This window comes from Castor canadensis, chromosome 2, assembly GCF_047511655.1.
Source record: "Castor canadensis chromosome 2, mCasCan1.hap1v2, whole genome shotgun sequence".
Classification (NCBI taxonomy): domain Eukaryota; kingdom Metazoa; phylum Chordata; class Mammalia; order Rodentia; family Castoridae; genus Castor; species Castor canadensis.
This window is the reverse complement of record NC_133387.1, coordinates 36,020,964-36,043,940: the sequence shown is the minus strand read 5'-3', so window position 1 is coordinate 36,043,940 and position 22,977 is coordinate 36,020,964. Positions and strand designations below refer to the sequence as shown.

Here is a 22,977-nt window from a genome sequence, read left to right as displayed (position 1 = left end):
AGTGCCAGTGATTATAAACTTCCTCCTGAACTATAATTGTGAAGTGTAAAAGCCTCATTTTCTCTGTCAGGCTAGGCAGTATTTTTTAGTGGTCAAGAGTGGTTGTCTAATTCCTACTATTCTGACTCAGGTTCCAGATCTACTTAGTAGCTGTGTGAGTTGAGGCAAGTTCCCTTAACTGTGTGTGACTTGACCTTGAAAACTTGGAGACTAATAGAACCTGTGACATGGGGGTTAATACATGTCCTTTGTTTAGTTCAGTAAATGTTAGCTGCTGTTATTATTATTATTATCATTGACCACATTTTTACATTCTTTTAGCACCATGTGTACCTTATTTATATAAGGTGATCAATTTAGCTCTATTGAGTATAATTTTGTGACTATCAGTTTGTATGTACAATGAATAGGCCTATTGGAGAACTTAACTTAGGAGGAAAAACTCATTTAACATGGCTCTGCCAGATATTTAAGAAGGTATCTTCTTAAATCTCTTAGAATTTAACTTTCTGAATATGATCCTTTTAGTTTCAGAGTCCTAAAAGAGTAAAAGTATTATGGTCTGTGTTATGGGTTGGATTAAATACAACTTTAATTATCTAGGTTTTGTCACTGGAAAACCCAAAATTTTTGCTCTAGTTACTTTTCAGGTAGTGGCTTATGTTTTTTGCCTGGGTCAGCCTGGAAAGCAATCCCCTTACTTAGACTGCCCTCATAGTTGGAATGACAGACATGTGCCACAGTGTCCAGCTTTTTTTTTGTTGAGATGGGGGGGGGTCTCACTGACTTTTCTTCCCAGGCTTTCCTCAAACTTTGATTCTCCCAATCTCAGCCTCCTGTGTAACTGGGATTGCAGGTGTGAGCCACTGCACTCAGTCTTAACTTTAATTCTTTATTATTATTTTATAGTTGTAATTTGTGTTAGATTAAAAAATCATATTACCCAGAGAGGCCACTTGGACTTGCTTCCAAAGCAGTTTTGACTATGTCTCAAAATCAAATTTTTCATCATAATTTGTTTTGTTACTAGCTAAGTGCTAAGTTTAAGTATTATCCTTCAAAACTACAGTGCAAACATTGAAGACAATTTTTCTTTTCTTTTTTTTTTTGGAACTGGGGTTTGAACTCAGGACTTCATGCTTACAAAGCAGCTGCTCTATCACCTTAGCCACACCTCCAGTTCATTTTGCGCTGGCTAGTTTTTGAACATGGGTTCTCACAACCTATTTACCCAGGCTGGTCTTCAACTGAGATCCTCCTGATTTCAGCCTCCCAAGTAGCTAGGATTACAGGCTTGAGCCACTGGTACCCTGATAATTCTCTCTCTCCCTTTTCAATTGAGATAAAGTATTGCTATTTAGCTCAGGCTTACCTTGAACTCACTTTGTAGCTCACACTGGCTCTGAACTTGCTCTATTGCCTGAGCTAACCTTGAACCCTTAATCCTCCTGCCTCCATCTCCCAAATGCTGGACTTACAGACGTGCACCATGATGTCCAACTTAAAAATAATTCTTAATGTAGACAAATATAAGTGCTTGAGTTTTCAAAGCATTATATAAGTATATAATAAAATATTCATAAAGAGGATAAATTTGAAGAGACCAAATTTATAAATTAAGGCATATTGTTGAAAAAGTCCATCACAATTATTTTATATTGACATTTTGTAAACATGTTTACAATGAAAGCTAAAGTTATTTTTTAAATTAGGATATATTCATTATACAGAGGGGGATTCATAGTGACAATTCCAATTAGGCTTATATTGTACATTATTTACATTGCCCCCATCGTCTCTCCCTCTCAACCCCCTCCCCATCCTACTTAAAGCAATTGCAAAAGGTTTCTTAGTTCTGTTTCACATAGGTATATGAAGTCCATCTGCCATATACCATCACCTTAATCTCCTTCCTTCACCCTCTCCCGTTTCACTAGTACCTCCCCTGCACACACTGTACCTATTTTACAGTTCTGGTTTTCATTATTAATATTTAATTAATGTTCAAAGGGGTGTCTCAATGTATGCCCACAGTGGGTGCCCTTTACTTTGGTCTGTTCAACTCCTTCCATTACACTCCCTTACCCTTTTACCACCCATCCCCTGTTTTTCAACAGCTTTCAATACACATCCTTATATCCTCTACCTTCATGTATTATGTTATACAATATTACTGATGCTCTATCATTTTCTTTTCCTTTCCCTCTTTCCATGAGTTCCATAGAGTAGTTCCACTGTTACAAACATGTTCTACATCTAAGTTTGTATATGATCGTGCTTGTTTTTGTGTATATGTTTATCTTTGGATCTATCTTCCACATAGAGAGAAAACATGAAGCTTTTGTGTTTCTGATCCTTGCTTACTCCACTTAATATCATGTCCTCCAATTGTATCCATTTATCTTCCAACTACATGTCATTATTACTTCTGGCTGAGTAATACTCCACTGTGTACCTATACACCACAATTTCTTGATCAGTTGTAAGGTATCTAGGTTGTTTCCAAAGCTTGGCTATTGTGAATAGTGCTGCAATAAACATTAGTATACAAGTGTCTCTATTGTACCCTGTCTCATGTTCCTTTGGGTAGATGCCCACGAGTGGTATCACTAGGTCATATGGCAGTTTTATCTCTAGTTTTTTGAGGAATCTCCATACTCCTTTCCATAGTGATTGTACTAATTTGTATTCCTACCAGCAGTGCATAAAGGTTCCTGTTTCACCACATCCTTGCCAGCATTTATTGTTGTTATTACCATTGATTATGGCTCTTCTAACTGGAGTGAGATGAAATCTAAGTGTTGTTTTGATTGCATCAAAACAGTCTTCTACATGTGGATATTGTTTTCCCAGCGGCATTTGTTGAAGATGCCGTCTTTTCTCCATCGTGTGTTTTGGGCTCTTTTGTCAAAGATCAGTTGGCCATAGATGCGTGGGTTTATGTCTCCAGTTTCCATCCCCTCTCTTGACCTTATCTCCTGTGGTAATTGGAGGAGGCCATCTCTGGGACTTAAACAATGTTGCCCCAAATATCGACTCTCTATCACAGTCCCTCAGGATTCCTTCCTATACATTTTTCTTTTGCTGACCATATTTTGTTATTATACAGCTCAGATTTTCAGTTTGGGATATGTGTTAATTTCATGTCAGTTTGGGTAGTAGTTCCAGAAGTACTCCTCCACATGGTATGACAAAAATTGTAGTTATATGTATACATATGAGATATTTATATATAATTATATGGTTAAGTTAGTTTTAGTTGATTTTGCAAGTGTTAAAAAAATTTCTCCTTTGATTTTTGAAGTGAATTCCAATGGATATTCCTATGTACTTAAATACATAGTATATGGTATACTTTTAATATTCAATTCCTCACTTAAGAAAGCAGTGGAATTTATTTTTCTTAACTGCTTCACCAATACTTTATGTTTGATGTGGCAATAAAATACCCCTTAGTGCCTACTGATACGCAAGGGAAATCATGGTTTCCCAGTTCTCTGTTTATGTTTTAAGGGAGGAAATAGGACTTAGTGTGATAGTATTCAATACATAAATGTTGAAACTTTTAAAAAAATTCCCTGAATGAACACTGCTATAAAATATATTATTATTGTTAGTGTCCTTTCACAAGAACCTGTAATTTCAGTGTGATATTGCTCTAAGTATAGGATTGCCAACAATCAGGGAGGGGTGTTAGCTGTTTAGCATGTAGTTCTGTGTTATTTGTCAAAACTTTAAAAACACCTCTGACTCAGGAGCAATTTTGGCCATTTTGATCTTCTCATTCCTGACGCATCTTGTGTAGGGCATTTCCCAAGTGCAAAAATCCCTGCCATGTAATGAGGTCAAGGGGGGAAAACAGACTATGATAGAAGTCTGGTTGTTTGGGAGAAATGGACAGTAATTACTTTGTAAATATGTCAACTGCATTATCTCAGAGCAAACATTACCATTTCAGTTTCTTCTCTTCAGCACCCTTTAAGAACGAATGTGCAAGCCTGGCACCATTGGCTCGCACCTGTAATCCTAGCTACTTGGGAGGGGGAGATCAGGAGGGTTGTGGTCCAAGGCTAGACCCCATCTCAAAAATACCCAACATAAAAATGGGCTGGTGGAGTGACTCAAGTGGTAGAGCACCTGCCTAGAGAGTGTGAGGATGTGAGTTTAAAACCTTAGACTACCAAAAAAAAAAAATAATGAATGCACATTCATTGTAATAAGTCCCTGAGACTTGAAGCTGTACTCTGACATAGTCAGGGAATTCCCCCCAACAGAGCAATATTGCCTTTGAAGTCATGATTGTGAGCAGCTTGGAGGATGCTCTCATTTATTCAATGTACATCCCTGTAGTTGTTTCAGTGTGAAATTAGCAGTACAAAGTGTTATTATTATTATTTTTTTACCATAGAGCTTTGCTTCAGCAAAGAGCTTGGGTTTCTTTTAGCAAGAAGTCTGTAAAAATTCAACTTATTATTAGATCTCTTGATGTAGAGAATAACATTCTTACAGAGCTCTGAAAGATCTGGTTTTCCCAGCTGTATCCCAGTTGCAAGGTCTGTCAAGTTTGCTATTTTCTGTTCAGCTCCATTAACTTCTTACTATCTTTTGACATTAATGACTATTCAAAATTATCAAGTTCTGGAGACTTGTCTAACTTCTTTAGTATAGTATTCAGACCATTTCAAAACTCTTAGATTGAATAGCTTAATAAATATCTTTTTGTGATGAGAATGAGAATGATTCCATTGTGATCAACCCTAGACACCTAAATATATTATATATTGATGACATTCAACAGTCATGGATTGGTGGTATCATTATGATTAAAAAATGAAGAGTCAAAGGAAGCAGAACTGTGGGTAGAGTTTTAATAGAGCAATTATTCCATCAAATTTTCCTTGTGACCCTTATAATTCAACATTTGTAGGATAACCCACTTGCTCTTTCTTTGCTCATAGGATAAGGAGATGTCTTGAAGGAGTTTGCAAAGTCTTCAGGGTAGTTCAGACTGTCAACCCTGAAGCTGTACTCTGATATAGTCAGATAATTTCTTCAAGGATTCAGTAAGAGCAATATTTCCTTTGCAGGTCATGATTCTGAGCAGCTGGGAGATGTTCTCATTTTTTTATTCACCACCTCTATATTCTGTGCCAGGCATTAAGCATGTAGAGGTGGATAGAAAAGAAATTGTTGCTGCCTTCGTGGAACAAATTCTCTGAAACCCAGGATTTCAAGGATTTGTAGATGCCCTCAGCAGGAACACCTAAGCCAGACTAAGGCTGGTCAAGGAAGGAGGAAGTGCCTCTTGAATTCACACCTAAAGGAAGTTACTCCATAGGAGTTACCCAGACAAAGAAGGTGGAGTTGAGAGCAGGAAGAGTAATCAAGGTACCTTCAAAGAATTCAGAGAAGGTCCTGAAATTCATTCAGAAAATGTGTGACCGAGATTTGTGGGAGATGGGTCTAGGAACACTAGAAAAGGCCAGGTCACAAGGGGCTTGGTAATGTTTATTTGAGCCTACTCATACAGCAAGAGAAAGACCACAGATTTTAAGCAAGGCAGTATATGACCTATTCAGAGGTTGTTGCAGTTTTGTAAAAGATATGATGAATGGAAAGAATGGCAGAAGGTATAGAAAGGGGTGAATTTGAAAAAAAATTAGTAGGTAAAATCAACAGGTTTGTTAATTGTTTAGAGAAGCAGGAGATTCAGGAGAGAGAAGAACCAAGAACTTGAATAATGTATATAATAAGGTGGATGGTGCTGCTGCTTATGAAGTGAGGAAAATGAATTGGAGAATACTCGGTATGGAATCCTGTGTAGACCCTCTACATCCTTTTAAATGAAAAGGAATCTGAGGTATATGGCTTGAGGTCAGTTAATATGGTTATTTGAACACAGACTTGGGCCTCTGGATACATTTTTCAGCAAACTAATAAGTAGGCTGAACAAATATTTTTTTATTTTCTTCCCAGAAGTTCTAAGGATCAAACCAGGACCTTGCACATACTAAGCAAGCACTCTACCACTGAGCTACATCCCCAGCTCTAACCAAATACTTATTACCAAAGAAACTTCTACTTGTCAACTCAAAGATAAATTTGACACTCAAAAACTCACATTTGCTTCTTTTCTACACTTTTTCCCCTAATACCTAATAGACAAGGTCTTTTATCCATAAAAGTCAATGTATAGCTTATACATATGCATTTTGAACAAAAATGCACATAGCAGATAAATCTGCCATAGATTAATTAGATTATGAAGGCAACTTGGACAGAATTAGTAATATAATAGGGCATTAAATATTTATATAAATTATTTATTTCAGTGTATTCAATATATAATTATAATGAGATCTAAAATTTTATTCACTATATAATTTATAAAAATTGTTGAAATTAAATCTCAGAGATAGCAGTCCTACTAACATCAGATTAGTTAGAAAGGTAATCACTCTAAAATGAACTCATTAAGGTGAAAGCAATAACTTTGAAATATAAATGTGTTTTTTATTTATTAATTCATTAACTTATTTACGCATGCATATGTATATGCATTTATTTAACATTAATATTGAGCCCCAGATACTTACCAAGAATATAGTAGTTTGGAGTCTTAGGACATAGAAATGTATTAAACATTCCATTTATTCTGCTTTTATTGAAATATTAGCATTTGTATGCCAATTTTTTCATGTTAATAGTTTTAATGATACAAGTTTTCTGTTTGGAATTAATGGCCATCAAACATACGTATAGATTTTACCCTTACTTCATTTATCGAAGGGGGCATTTTTGATTTATAAAATTGTTGACTGTATAAAGTACATCTCATATATACATCTCACTTAATAAATCAATTATTCTTTGACAACAAGAATTGTTTGATGTGTTTTGAAAAACCCAAATTCCCTACTAAATGTAAGCATATGGTATTTCATTAGAAGTATACAATGGGTTTAATTCATAGTTTTTGAATTCACTGAAGTATTGACTTGGTAACTTGGTAGCCTTTTTGAACTCAAGCAAGGCTTTGGTGATCCAATTGTTTTTGCCACAGCCAAGAGCAACAGAAAGGCTCCTGTCTTTCCTGGCTCATACTTTATCACTACAGTCACTGCTCTGAAGAGCAGAGTCAAATTCTGGGCAAGGAAACAATGACCCATCAAATCTGTTCAATAGTTGTCTCAATATTTAGTTATTTTGTTGAGCAAGAAATCTAGCTGGAAACAAGATAAAGAAATTCTTGAGGTAAATGCCTAAAATCTTAATATTAGAAGCTTTCACTTCATAATTAACAATAATTTCTATGGCTTTACCACAGTGCTTCTCAAAATACGGTCTGCTAATCATCTGCTCTAAAATACTTAGTGTCGTATAGTTCCTGTGTGTAACAGTATGTACACCGTTCTCTCTCTGTGTGTTATAGTAGACATGCACGATCCTAGATACCACTTCAACTAGGACTCTTAGGGAGAGAACAACTGCTACAATCTGTTTTTTGTCTCTAAAGTGTTCCAGGTGATTCATTTTATCTACTAAAATCTGAGCTCCATTAGGTCATTAGGTCAATCTTAAGAAAATGGGTTTAGATAGTCCAACTAGTACTTCTCAATCTTGGTTGACATCACCATTATCATCCCCTAGAAATCTGGGTCCCAACCCCAGAGATTTTGACTTACTATGTCTAAAGTAGGATCCAGGAATTGTTCCTTTAAGAATGACAACCACGTCTTCCCCTTTGACCACTTTTGATGGTGGTGGCACAGGACCCTAATTAACATCGTGGTTTAAGCAAAAAATTTTAAGGGATGTGATTCATAAAACTGTGGGATAGGCAGAGTAGTTTAAGGGGTAGAGCACCTGCCTAGCAAGCCTGAGGCCCTGGGTTCAAGCCTCAGTACCACCAAAAACAAAAGAAAAACAAAACAAAACAAAAAACCCAAAGTTGTGGGTCCTTTTTTAGCAAACCTCAACCCATTGTGTTTCTGATTCAGGAGGCCTAGGTTAGGGATTGGTACAGAGTTCATAAAGGCTTCCAGAAGATTCTGACCCATGGTCTTATTTTGAAAGAAAAAAGGAAACAAGATAATAATAAAAATATTATCAGTAATTCATGCATTTATAGAATCATTTCTTACATCGTAAGTAAAAGATCAGAGAAGTATAGATGTGACGACAAAAGATAGAATTCTACCAAAAATTTGTATAATGTCCCATAAGAAAATCACAAAACAGGTCATAGAAGTTCTTCAACTTCACTTGGCTCTATTAACCTTCTCTCTCATTCAACATCCCTCTTTATTAACCTTAGGGTCCAAGGAAAAGAGTTTTGAAAAGCTAACCACTCTTCAGTAAATTAACTGTAGAAGCATAGAAATAGTGCAACTTGTCACAGAATTGAAATTTTCTCTTAAGTAGTTCCTAAAATCTGAAGTTTTGCCTCCCACTACCTCTTGGCCTTTGTTAAGCACATACCAAGGATTATGATTATTAACAGTTCAAAGAATTCCTTTGACCAATTCTAGATGCATTCTACATACAAGAAAAATGTGGTTTAGGAGAAGTTCATGGAAGATCACCTAACTAATCACTGTGAAATCAGAATGTGAAATTGGATTGGTCTAAATCCAGTCTCTGTTCTTAACCAGCACACCATATTACACACAAACCTGGAATGGAATTGGTGCATTGCATAACTTCACTTGATTTCTTTATAAACTTTCTTACCTCTGAAATTTATTGTTTTTTAATGTAATGGTTATAAATAATAATATTTAAATAAGGCATCAGCATTAGTTCTTCTTGGAAGGGCCACAGAAGCATGTACTCTGCTTATCCACTGTTACTGCTTTATGTAGGTCCATGTGACATACTACTTCATAGGGGGCTGGAAGATGTAGTCTTAGGGCAATGAGATTTTTAAAACTCTAAATGTCTGGTTGAAGGGTGAAAAATGTGTTTACCTAAAAGCATACCAGTATACATTGTCACACAGCAACAGTTTAGTTGCAAAAAACTTGACCCAGACTCTGCTCATACCTGATTTGTTCCATCAGGTACTGGCCATCACCATTCAGTTTTTTCATCTTCCAACTCCAGCTTCCTATCATTTCCCTACTTCCCCAAACACACGAAGCCAGCCTTTCTGTTGAGTTTTCACACCCATTCCTTTAACCCTGAAGACTTCACTCTCTCAACTGTGTTCCTAGTGCAATCACTCTAATCTCTCACAACCCCCCACCCTTTGGTATTCCACTGTGATCACTATTCTAGCTCTTTATCATTCATGTCCTCTATTTTTCTATTTTATTTCTCATTTTACATCTCAGGGCTGAAGGAAGTGGCAAAATCACCTGGTAGATTGTTCTTCAACTTGATCCTTGATACTTTGTGTATAGAAATTTTGAATTTTCCTAGTGCAATGGTTCATACAATTTTTTAAAAAAACAATAGGTACTTTTATCAGTATATTCCAATTTTAAAATTAAATCTTTCATAGAATTGTAGTATACACAAATAGAAATGACAATAAAAGACAATAGCGCTTCCATAAATATAGTTAGCTCCCTCCATAGAGATTCAAATGATTATATAACATTTATACACTATTTTCCTGATCCTACATATCTGTGTTTTTCACAATGTTATGTTTCTGAAGTTGACTTCTCAGTTATCAGGGCCAAGATAAATTATAGTATGGGAATACATAAAAGATATATATTCCTGTGATCTCAGTTGAATTGTTCTGTGTTGGTTACACCCTACAAGGTTGACTTAAATTTAGTTTGTTGCTTGATATTTCTTGAGAAAGATTACTCTGTGATCTAGTTTCGAAATAAACAGGTAATATGCAGTTTGAAGTTTGTCTGGAATACCATGCAGTGTAATTACAGTGGAAGTTCTCCAAGCTCGGCACTTTATTGTGCCTTGAAATTATACTGCCTGTCCCACAGGTGAAGGTGTTAAGAATGCACTTTGTCACTGTAACCCTATTCATACATATGAAAGGCCAGGAGTGATTCAGAAGTATTTTTGATTGGAATGCGAATAAAGCTTAGTCTAAAACTTTAAGTGTGATGTCAAAGAAGAAATTATTAGGTAATTGCATGAGTATATAATATTTTTAATTTCTAAAAACTTTGTGTAATGTATTTCTTTTGAAAAAGAGTACTAAATTGATGATGTATCATAATCAATGTCACTTTAGAGTGCATGAACATGACATAGCTTGTTATCTATCATTTACTGACTGTTATACAATTATTTGTTATGTGGTGATGAGACCTTGTGTGCGCAGGTATGTTGGAGCTATGATGGGCTTACTTTTGCAATGCTGAAATAAACAGTAAAGATGGTAGTAGGCTTAGGTATGTTTAAAGAGATGTTGGGGAAGTTTCCTACATAGTGGACACTAAATCAGTTAGTCTGGTAGCCCAACAGGAAGTTTAAATGACTCCAGTGTGCTAAAATTGACATTAACACAATTGAGAATAAGTGATTTTTAATCCTGCTTTAATAATAATAATAAATGTTAAAATATTGACATATTAGATAAAAACTTGAGTTATCTCTGGATAATGATAGGTTTTGGGGGTCATAGTTTCAAATCCACTGAAGTAATTTTTCTCTTATATTGATTGTTCCGGACTTCCTTTGAGCCCCAAAGGAAGTCCACCTACCTGGACTTATAGAAAATGACCACACATTCTACTTCATGTCTGTCCTCATTGTCAGTCCTCAGGTAGCAATTTATAGTGAAGAACCATGTACTTTGGAAGCAGACTTGGCTGGAATCCTCAGTCTGTGACCTATTAACAATGAGATCTTAGGCAATTTATTAATCTTTCTGATACTCAATTATTTTAATTGGTACAATAAATTATTCTTATCTTGAAATGGCCTAATATTATTATGATATCTAACTTTCATTAAGTGATAACTCTGCATATTAGTCAAGGCTCTCCAAAGAAACTGAACCAACCAATAGTAAACACACACACACACACACACACACACACACACACACACACACGTATGATTTATTATAAGGAAGTAGCTCACATGATTTTGAAGGCTGGAAAATCTAAGGTTTTTAGGGTTGACTGGCAGGCTGGAGACCTGGGAGAGCTCATGTTCCAGTCTGAGTTGAAAGGCAGTTTTCTGGAGAATTTTCTCTTGATTAGGGAAGCTGTTTTTTTTTTTTTTTTTGCCTAATTAGGGCCTTCAACTGATGGGGTGGAGCCCCATCAAAATTCACTGTTTTAAATTTTAATATGATTCAAACACACTTCGGTAGACACAACCATCATTCTCTGTAACCACTTTCCATGCATTACATGATAGCAAATAATGCCAGAAATATAGAGTAGACCTTTAATAAATGGAAAACACTATTCTCAGTCACAGAGCATTATTATAATTACCACTTTTAATCTCTCTGTCCAGGCTCTAAGAAAGTACCTCTTTTTTCTAAATTTAACCCTCCTCTCTTAGTGAACTAGACTCAATACCTTCACTGAACTATGGAGAGCAAGCTTCCACAAATTCCTGTGTGTTTCCATATCTATAACCTTTGCTTTGCTATTGACTTTCATCCCTAATTGTTAAATTTATATTAAATACATAGATTACCCACTCTGTGCATTGTTCTAACATGGAAGTTCCCTGATTTTAGGACCAATGTGTTGTGTTCGCTAGGGCTGCCATAACGAAGTATCATAAACTGAGTGGTTTAAGCAACAGAGATTTGTTGTGTTATAGTCTGGAAGTGGAAAGTCTGAAATCAAGGTGTTGGTAGATTTGGTTTCTTTTGAGGGCTGTGAGAGAGTCTATCCCATGCCTTTCTGTTAGTGTGCTGGACATCCTTAGCACTCTTGGACTTGCAGAGACAACAGCTTATTCTCTGCCTTTACAGGGTGTTCTCTTTGTGTATCTGTCTCTGTGTCTAAATTTCTACTTTTTATAAGGACAACAGTCATATTGATTAGGGTCAACTCTAATGACCTCATTTTAACTTGATTACCTCAATAAAAATCTTGTCTCCAAATAAGGCAATTGTGAAGTATAGAGGTTAGGATAATTTAACATATAACAATTGATAACAGTTTTTAGGAACAGAATAAGATATGGAAGTAATATGAAACAGTAGAGTCCCATATGTGTGGCAGGTTATAGTAATTTATGAAACCTTTAAAAAATTATATGTACTTCATCTATAATTATACATAAATAATATGGAGACAATGCAGAGGATGTCAAGATGTCAAGTGACATGATATGGGAACTATGTAGGGGGTCACAATAAAAGGGAGCTCTTGAGGAGACTGAAGAATGACTTTCTATTTATGAAATTTTGGTGTATTTCTACTAAGATATAGGCTAAGAATATTTTGATAATGTAGAATGTTACATATGAAGACAATTATTGGAAACTAATTAATGCTATTATGGAATGATCCCTGAACAACTATAGACACCTCACATTTGCATCAAGTTTGCTATAGAATTAATTAATTAATTTCTCTGATCAGGAGTAATGTCTAAGAAACATCTATTTGCTACCAGTGTGCTCCTGTGGGGTATAAACTTAATATGTTAATGGAATTAATTAGCACATTACTTCACTCAGTTTCTAATCTGTCCAAGTCACTGGACAAGATAATGGAGACAGAAAGATAAATGTTACACCTATATTGTCCTCAACAATTTAGTCTTACAAGATAAATAAATTAGTAAAGTATAATGTGGTCATATTAATCCACGAATTTAAAAATCTATACATCAGTTATATGCTATGCTTTATGGTAGATACAAGAGTTAAAAAAAGTTTATGATATTTTCCCTTGTGACATTACAATCTATTGCACTTAGGGACATGGGAGATTGGTAAACAAATGAGTAGAGAATTTGCAGAGTCTTATGTGAAGGAAGTATAAGATAGAATGGTGCACATGGGAGGGAAATTAAACCTAGACTGGATAAAGGTTCATACATACATAATTTATGTGGAATCCTGGAAAGGACGTTATTAATTTTTCTTCACTGTGCTCTGGCTGAACCAAATAATGCCATGCGTGGTGATGGCAATAGGGAATCCTTTAAAAATTAAACGCCAGCTTATAGCCAATGGTTTTATCCAGTGGGAGCTCCTGCAGTGTTCAAAAGGAAGAGTGTCTGGCTTGGTGTTTCCTTTAAAGTTCATTTTCCTAAAGCAGGAATGGAAGCAAGAGATTTGACATTTTGAGGTAAAAAAATCTAAAATGCCTATAAAGTAATTTTCATGAACCTATCATGGTTTGTGTTTTTAATTATTTGATTGACCATATGAACTCTTAAATTGCTTATTAGGAGCAATTTATGAATCAATCATCTATTATTGTGTGTTCTGCTCTTTAAAAATATATCAATCTAGAGTTTTTGGTTTTGCAGATCTGATCTTTACTTGCTTTTATTGATATGTGTTGCTTATATTCTTTAAAAAGATTAAGCCTGGCAAGGGTAAGGCCCTGAGATCAAAACCCAGTACTGCCAAAAATTTTTTAAAAAATAAATTTAAAAAAAAGATAAAGATTAAGTGAAGATGATTTCAAGCAAGACTGTGAAAGTAGTCTTGTTTCCATGGTAAACTTTAAACCCACTGGTGACTCTGTTCCCTGCCAATGTCACAGTGAGATGGGGGAGGGCGTTGGGTATCTCAGTGATAGCAAGGCTTTGAAACAATGAAAGTAGCAATATCTTTGCTCCTCAAACTCATGAACAGAATCTGAAACTTAAATTATGAGTCATACATGCTTCCTTTCTCCCCCAAAGGGGAAGAAATAAAGAAGATACTAAATTTACCTTTTCATTTGCAGTACGTGGTAATTTGGTTTTTAGAGGGTAAGGTGATCACCATGGAGGCTTAGATGGTTAAAATGCCACTAATAACCAAATTCTATGTTTAGTTTGAAGATGGAAAATCATCTGAAGCTGAGAAGCCTGAATCCCATGTCACGATGCTCTTTGAACCCTCCTGAGAAGTAATAATTTGTTACAGTAGCATAATGGTATCACAGGGAAGAGAGCATGCACAAAATTTGGAGGAATAGGAGATTAAGATTAATGAGAAAAATTTCAGAGTTGACTGGTCATCTGGCTAGATGATTCCAAGCGGAATCCTAGAGCCATCTTTATCACAATTGAATTTAAAAAGTCATCAGCTTTGCTAGGCATGGTAGCACATGTTTGTAATTCCAGCACTTTGGAGGCTGAGGTAGGAGAATTATGAGTTCAAGGTCAGCTTGGGTTTTGTACCAAGCAAGACCCTGTTTCAAAAACCAATAATAACAACCAAAACTCCTTTGTCTTCCTGATGTTGCCTTTGGTTCTTAATCATCTTCATCTTAAAATCATTTTTGAAGTTGCTTCCCACCTCCATTTTACCATTTTATCCCTCAAGCAAAATAAGCAAATAAATGAACATCCTGAAACAAACAGGATGGGTGAAATCACACTATATTTAAATTTAAATTTTATTTTAGATTTGAATTTTGTTTTAAATTTAAATTTTATTTTAAATTTAATTTTGTGAAAAGTTACTTTTAGGAAGAAAGTGGCAATCAAATGTCAGAAAGGACTTAATAAATGAAGATATTTTTGTATACATAATGAGAGGTCATTAAATAATTTTGATGTTGAAGGTGATGAGAAAGTATATCATGCATTGTGCCCATCATTCATGGCTCGTGCCAAATAAATACCTGACTCTACTATCCAGAGGCTCTTTGACCCCTAAAAACAGAAGTGTCATCACGTTGAGAAATACCTTAGCAGAAAAACCAAATATCTTAGTTCCAGAATGACAATCATGGCTCAGAAAGGACATGGATATTTCCCTGCCTAAGGACAGAGAAACCCATTGTAATGTGTTTACTTTGGGTCCTCGTGATGGTGTCAGTATAAGTTAAATGAACAAAAGGCTTTAATAAGAGATTTGGGGTTCTTGAAAAAAGAAGGGAACACTAAATTAATGGAGTGATTAGAAAACAAATATCAGCAAAGTTGAATCTATGTATTATGTGGGAGATATCCTTATATCACTCATGCACAGTATATTTTGATCCTGCCTTAGGCAGAAGACAGGTAGAACTGTGTTTCTTTTTCCCTCTAGCTTCCCTTGGGGATGCTTAAAATGGCTTATCTGCTCTGTTCTCTGGAATGTGATTGTTTAACAGTAATGGTGGTGATGTTCTGACAGTCACACAAGTTTCCCTCTGTAAGCTTTTCAAAATACCTGCCAGTAATCCAGTGGCATTTCTACCGTAAAATCTTAAGGCCATTCTATTTCCCTTCTTCCTTATTTTCTTGGTTTCAAATATATTTCTTATTGCCAATGGAAATAAAATCAGAAATCAGAGCGCAATGGTATTACTTGTCTTTCTTGGTTAGTAAAGAGCTCTTGAAAGTGAACTCATACAGGATGCAGCAATTTCATAGGACAGTTAATCACCTTATCTCTTGTGCCAGTTGTTCCAGCTACAGTCAGTTTTGTGGCTTTTGTAAGTGGCTTCATGCCAAGATAGAACAAAAATCAACCCAAATCAGGAAAGACACTCCAAGGTTTTTTTCCATAGTAGATGGGCACCAACTATAAGTTAAAATGCTGTCTTTTCTGTTATCTTTCAAGATGAGCGGGATTTTTTTCATAGCATTGTTTATTGCCTCTCAGTTGCTCAGATCTGAAACTCAAGTCATGTGGGTGAAATAGGTGTGGCTGTTAGAAGTGGCCTTTCAATGCCAATGGTGCACATTCCTGGGTTTCTTTACAATGTTATCACCATTCTTAGTTTGTTTTTTTTCTGAACTCATAGTAGTTTCAGAAATTAAGTTCCTTGCTTCTGGGGGACAGGAAATAAATAATTTCGATAACTCATGCTCTTTGTCACCAATCCTTAGATGTTCTCCTGAGCTATGCACAGTCATTTGCAGTAGCCACCTAGGCGTTTAGATATTTGAAAAGGCTAAGTGTGTCAATGATAATTTTTCACAGGACCTAGGGGTATGAAGTCAAAGTTTAGAAAAATTTTTTGAAATCAACACAAACCATTTCTATGTGCTATTGTACTTAATCATAGATTTATTGAGATATAATTCACTTACCAAACATTTTACCCATTTAAAGTATACAATTCGATGAATTTTCAGTGTGTTCACAGTTGGGTAACTATCACCACAACTGTAGAGAACTCTGATCCAGGTGTGGTAGCACATGACTCTAATCCCACCTCTCTGGAGGCAGAGACGAAGGATCCTAAGTTTGAGGCCAGCCCAGGTTATACAGCAAGTTGAACCCAACCCAAAATCAAAATAAAACAGAAGGGCTAGGATGGAGCTTAACTGGTAGAGCCTTGCCTAGCATGTGCGAGGCCCTATATTTCCCAATACTGAAAAAAAAAGGAAAGAAAACTTTTATAACCCCAACAGAAGCTTCATTTCCAGTAGAAATCCCTACTTAGCCCCCATCCACCCATCTCTGACCTCCCACCTCCACCTCTGGCCGTAGACATCTAGTAATGTACTTTTTTCTCTATGGATTTGCCTATTTTGGAAACTTCATATAAACGGAACAATGTAGTCTTTTGTGGATGATTTCGTGGATGTCTTCTTTTACTTAACATAATTGTTTCAAGGATCATCACCATTGTACCATTCTTTTTATTTTTGATTTTTAGAAATATGCATTTATTTATTCATAAATTGATAGATATTTGGGGGTTTCCTACTTTTTGTCTATTACAAACAATACTCCAATGAACATTTGTTTACAAATTTTTGGGTGGATATGCATTTTCATTTCTTTGGGGTTATATATCCAGGAGTGGAATTGTTGGGCCATCTAACTTTATGTTTAGTGTTTTGAGAAGTTTTTACACTATTTTCCAAAATAGATGGATCATTTTACATTCCTACCAGCAGTATATCGGGGTAACAATTTCTGTTCCTGGAATTCATGGTGACTGTAAGTTTAGGACAGTGATTAGACTTTCAGGTATCTTCTCAGGGGTCTGGAACAGAACATTGTAAAAGCTGACATTAAGATACCTTAGTTACTCTTATCTTTGTGCCTTCAGCCTTGCAATGGGATGAGAGAGTTTAGGTGTCACCAGTTTTTAGATAGACACTCTGAATGATTAGCATCCCTATATGCGGAGTTAAGCAGGAGTGTGACCCAAAGTTTTAAGACAATGGAGATAGACATAAAATGAAGGCAGGAATGACAGGCTTTCCTCCTGCTTTTAATTACCTTCTGGGCCTAAGTGAAGAGTCAGTACATTTTAGAAAAAAAAAACACAACAATTTTTAAATGCATGTTATAGGAAGAAAACTTTTACTCTTAAATTTGTTTTCCTTACCATAACTATTTATCAAAATAAAGCAAAATGGTAGAGGTATGCTTCAGTAGTTTGGGGTATATTACCATAATCCGTTCAAATGACTTCCCCCCCCCCCTTGTGTGCTCTCGCTTTTATCATGTGCTCATAGTCCAATCCCCTTGTTGTGTTTGCCCTTGATCTAATGTCCACATATGAGGGAGAACATACGATTTTTGGTCTTTTGAGCCAGGCTAACCTCACTCAGAATGATGTTCTCCAATTCCATCCATTTACCAGCGAATGATAACATTTCGTTCTTCTTCATGGCTGCATAAAATTCCATTGTGTATAGATACCACATTTTCTTAATCCATTCGTCAGTGCTGGGGCATCTTGGCTGTTTCCATAACTTAGGTAAGACACCTAAAAAACTAGCTAGCATTTGTTGCCCTTAATGCAGAGAAACTAAAGCAGATACCTTAAAGCAACTGAGGCCAATAGGAAAAGGGGACCAGGAACTAGAGAAAAGGTTAGATTAAAAAGAATTAACCTAGAAGGTAACACCCACGCACAGGAAATCAATGTGAGTCAATGCCCTGTATAGCTATCCTTATCTCAACCAGCAAAACCCCTTGTTCCTTCCTATTATTGCTTATACTCTCTCTACAACAAAATTAGAGATAAGGGCAAAATAGTTTCTGCTGGGTATTGAGTGGGGGAGCGGGAGGGGGTGGAGTGGGTGGTAAGGGAGGGGGTGGGGGCAGGGGGGAGAAATAAACCAAGCCTTGTATGCACATATGAATAATAAAAGAAAAATGAAAAAAAAAATTTTAACAAGAGTTTGGAAGGGGACATTCAAAAAAAAAAAATGACTTCCCCCCTCTCTCTTCTGGTCATCTTCAACATTTTTTTTGTTGGCTAGGATTATCCAGAGTATGTGAGATATTTGTTGAATAATAAGAAAATTTCTAGTGTATTTGAATTTGATTACTCAAAATAGTTTTGAGTGCTTTCTACTTAGTTTCTTAAGTAGTAATTATTTTACCTAAAACAGAAAAAAATTATGAGACTTTGAGTTTGTGTGAGCAATACTGTATAATTGGTGTTTTGCATTTGCTATTTTATTTTATTTTATTTGGCTAGTTAAATAAAACAGTAATGTTTAATACTGTGAAGTCATGGTTGTTTTATACAAACAAAACCATTTTGACTTAAAAATATGTGATATATGACCTTCATCTCCAGTTTCAGCAGATGAAAATGTCAGATGCCTCTGTTGGATTAGTAAAAGTCAAATGTCAAATGGAAAAATGATTATAAGCTTCAATTATGTAGCTTTAAGAGCACAGGGTTTGAGAAAATCTAAGCTTTAATAGTGGTTGTAATGGTTAATTCTTTTCATTATGAGGAATTTCAAGTCATTCTGTATAAAAATTGGAAGTTTTAACTGAAGAAATGAAATGAACTAAGTACAATATTATTTTATATGTATGTTTAAAAAATAAAATAATAGTATTTTTCTCCTATTAAAACCTGAAGCCTCTCATGGTTAAGTGAACGTAACAGAATATCAGGGATACTAGGCTTCTTTTTTTCAAAATTATTTTAAAACTTACAAATTCTAAAAATCTGTATTCCTTATGATCCTTTACTATATTATAGCTAGTTTCTGTTAGAAATAGCCAGAACTGTGAAAATGATCAGAATTTCTAAGTAATCCAGTTTCTCAGCTAATCATCCTTATGTAGTTACTGGTTATAAAAGATGAGAAAAAAGCTAACAGGGGCAATGGAAAGCAGAGGGTAAGGGACAAACTGTCTTGATTTGGATTGTTCCAGAGGGATCTGCTCTGCCTTGGGTAACACCTGGATGCCCATTGATTTCTAGTGGAAGAAATACTGACTTGAAAATCCTGACTGGGCACTCTTAAATTGTCCAAGTCTATTAAATAGACTCAGGATTATTCCAAAGGAAGAGTGGTTACAGGCATGCATTAATTAATATTTCATAAACTGTCTTTGTATAGTTGTTTGTTTTATTTTGCTTTATATCTTTAATACTGGCCTGAATTAGGCATGGAAGACTTGACAGGAGAAATTTCATAGGTTTAATCTCACAGAATAAAATCTTCCTCTAAGATAACTCTGTTGCAATTGTAGCAACCTCCAGTTAACAAATAATTGGCTTTCATAATTTATCTTAAACAAAATTTCAATTTTGGAACACAAATATAGGTTTGTTCTGGTGGAACTGCCAGGAAATAGTAAATAATAGTAATAAGTACAGATGTGAATTTGGATTTTTATACTAATGACTTTGTTTGGCTTGATGATGCTGGACTATGGTTCTCTTGATAATTAAATGCAGATGTCATGGTGTAGCATAGCTTATTAAGTTAGGCACAGATAACACAGGAAGCTTTTAATAAAAGCAGCCCTCAAATTGTGTTACTTTGGAATGAGCTGGAAACTCATTTAGGGAATGGTCACTAGGCTTTGGATATGGATTAGGAGAGTTGTTTATATTTTTATAGAGACATTGAGGAGGTTTATTTTTAATTTTTTTTTGGCAGTAGTGGTTTTTGAATTCAGGGCCTCCTGCTTGTGAGGCAGGCATTCTATCACTCACTTGAGCTATGCTCCTCAGTCCTTTTATGCTTTGGATGTGTTTCACATAGGGCCTCGCATTTTTGGCCAAGCTGGCCTCAAGCCATAACTTTCCTACCTTATACCCTTCCATGTAGCTGGAATGACAGGTGCATGTCACCATACCCAACTTTTTAATTGAGATGCGTGTTTCACTAACTTTTTGCTCAGGTTGGCCTCAAGCTGTGATTCCTCCCAATCTCTGCCTCCCAGGTAGCTAGGATTATAGACATGAGCCACAGTACCCAAATTTAATTTCTTGAAAAATGCTCTCTTGCATATGATATTGAAAGTGAAATTCTGCTTACTTAAAAAGCATTTACTTTAATAATTTCAAACATATTGCAGACACAAGGTTTATTAACTAGTGGAGCTTATTTTCTATTTTTTACTAAATCTTCTATAGATCCTCTGCTTGTCCCAGTACCATTATCCTTATTCCAAGCCTTTCAAACATCCAACAGTCACTAGTCTGCCATAGTTGACTTTTTCTAGCTGACCTGATGGTTAAAAAAAATCAGGTCAGCTAGACCTGATTTTAAGTTTAAGAACTAGCTCTTAAGCACAGATGTTATTTTTTAATTTTTAAATTTTTGGTGCTGGGGATCAAACCCAGGGCTTTGCACATGTTAAGCAAGTGCTTTACCATTGAACTACATTCCCAGTATAACTATAGCTGTTATTAAGTGTTAAATTATTTAAATGTACAATTAAATAAGTTATGTTAAAACAAAGATTAAAAAGTTAACACTTTCTAGTTATTGTACATTTTCCTATTATCTCTGCCATTGAGGTTATTTGTGTTAATTACATCTGAATGGTAGATGGATGTTATTTGTTATATAATTGCTTATGTTTATTATATTATAATTATAATATGAAACTGAGTGGTGGACTATACTACATATTACTTATAATTATTTATTATATTATAATGTGTATCTGCATGTCTCTTGCCAACTCTGTGCTCAATGACTTCATACTTGGTAGCTAGAAATAGGTCAAAGTGAGAGTAATACATCACAGAAAGTGGTCAATGCCATGGGTCAGTGTTTGCTTTTGTTTTCTGGAGTACTGTTGAATATTTGCGTGCACATCATACCTCTGTCTCCAGCCTATCTGATTTTGTTCTCTTCATTTTCAAAGTTTTTTCCCAGCTATGTGTCTAACACAACCCACCATGCTTAATTTTCTTTAGTAGGAAAAGCTAAACATGGTATAGGAAAGAATGAAGTTAGAAAAATGTAGAAAAATCTCTGCCATTTAGTGATTCACTGAAGCTGAGCATCTCATTACCATTTCTTTTTCCTTAGAATAGAGCAATGATCCCTTTTTGTTCTACCTACTTAATAAGATTTTAAAAATTAAAACCACAACATGGTCATGGTTGTAAAAGCTCTTTGGAAAGAACACATTTTTTTTTTCAAATAGTAAACTCTTGCTTCACCTTTTCACTGCTTGGTTTCAAGTTTACAAAGGCTTATAACCTCAATCATATCTTAAATTACTGCTTTTGGATTTTTCCAGCTTCACCACCACTACATTTCCGACTTTGCTTTCCAGCACGTGGGATACTGGGATGGTGAGCACCAGGTGGGCTGCCACCCTTTCTCACATGATGCTCACTGCACCTCTGCTGCCTGCATTAGACCTGGCCTCATCTGTGTGCATGATTGTTCTCTGAGAAAAATAGTAGATCAGAGTTTTTAGCAAAAACGAAAACTAATTATTCATTTGTCAAATCAGTCTTTTGTTAAAAATGCAGATTTACAAGTTAATGGAAAAAAGTGACAAATTGTTAATATCACTCATTAATATCTTAGCAAGAAATAATTGATAAGGTTACTTAGTCTTAGGGATGGGCCATAATTCAGTTGAATCGTAATGAAAGACAAGTTGTAGAACCATTGGGAACATAGGGCTGGCCTACTGAAAAAGACATAGACCAAGGAAGTATAAAGAAGGACCTGGACCTCTAGGTCAGGGGGCTGGTGAGGGTGGATATGAGAGCCCTCTGCAAATTTTTTCCCTGGAACAATATAAAAGTATTTGATCTCTGAACGGCAATCCTCTATTTTATTTTGAATGACTTTCATGAACATTTTTCCTATGAAGAACTTATCTTATGTTGTAGATCTTGACTTTCGGTGGTTTCACATGCATTTTTGATACATTACCAATTTGTCTCAATGACACTAAATTTTAGAATTCCCTGGAGCAAAGGAACATACTGAGAGAGAAAGCATAGGCTTAGGACTTACTAAATCCAATTTCAATTCCATTTATTTATTTATTTTTGGCAGTACTGGGGTTTGAACTCAGGACCTCATACTTGCTAGGCAGGTACTCTATCACCAGAGCCATGCCCCAGTCACCATTTGATTCTCTTCTTCAGTAAGTACCTGAAATTTTGCCTGAGAAGAATCTCATTCTTTCAAATTTCATTGAGAAATTTCTCTTTATATGTGATTTATTTATGTCAAAATTCATTTTCCTCTTTCTTTTTGGATTTTGTAATCTTTGTGAAGGTTATTCTCCTATGCAATTGCTAGAAACAACATATTTGTAAATACTGGAGTACACTACTTAATTATTTCCCATGTTAGCTTCATTAATTTCTATCATAAACTGTTATTTATTAGATATCTAGAAGTGCAGAGTGTGTGGAACTATGGTGGGGTGAGGAGATAAAACATAAGGAATTATGATCTCTACCCTGAAGTGATGATGATAATCAACTCAACAAATTGATATAAACTGCTCATCTTCTAGCTATGGTTAATTCCTTTAACAGCACACTAGGAGTACCTTATGCTATAGCAACAAAATTATAGAAGAGTGTTGATTAAATGTCTTTTGTTTAGTAGTCTGCCTTTCTGTTGGAAAAGATTGTATGAGATTCCTGATCCCTTCAGCAAAGAGACAGTCACATTAGTTTAGAGGTGTTTAATTTTTATATGGATGTATCCTGTAAG

At 35.4% G+C, this 22,977-nt stretch overlaps 1 protein-coding gene across 1 annotated transcript in view; it reads left to right on the top strand.

Annotated features, from left to right (window-relative positions):
* Window positions 1-22,977, top strand: part of Cftr (CF transmembrane conductance regulator) — a 164,279-nt gene that overhangs the window by 1,702 nt on the left and 139,600 nt on the right. The gene's annotated exons all lie outside the window — the stretch shown is intronic.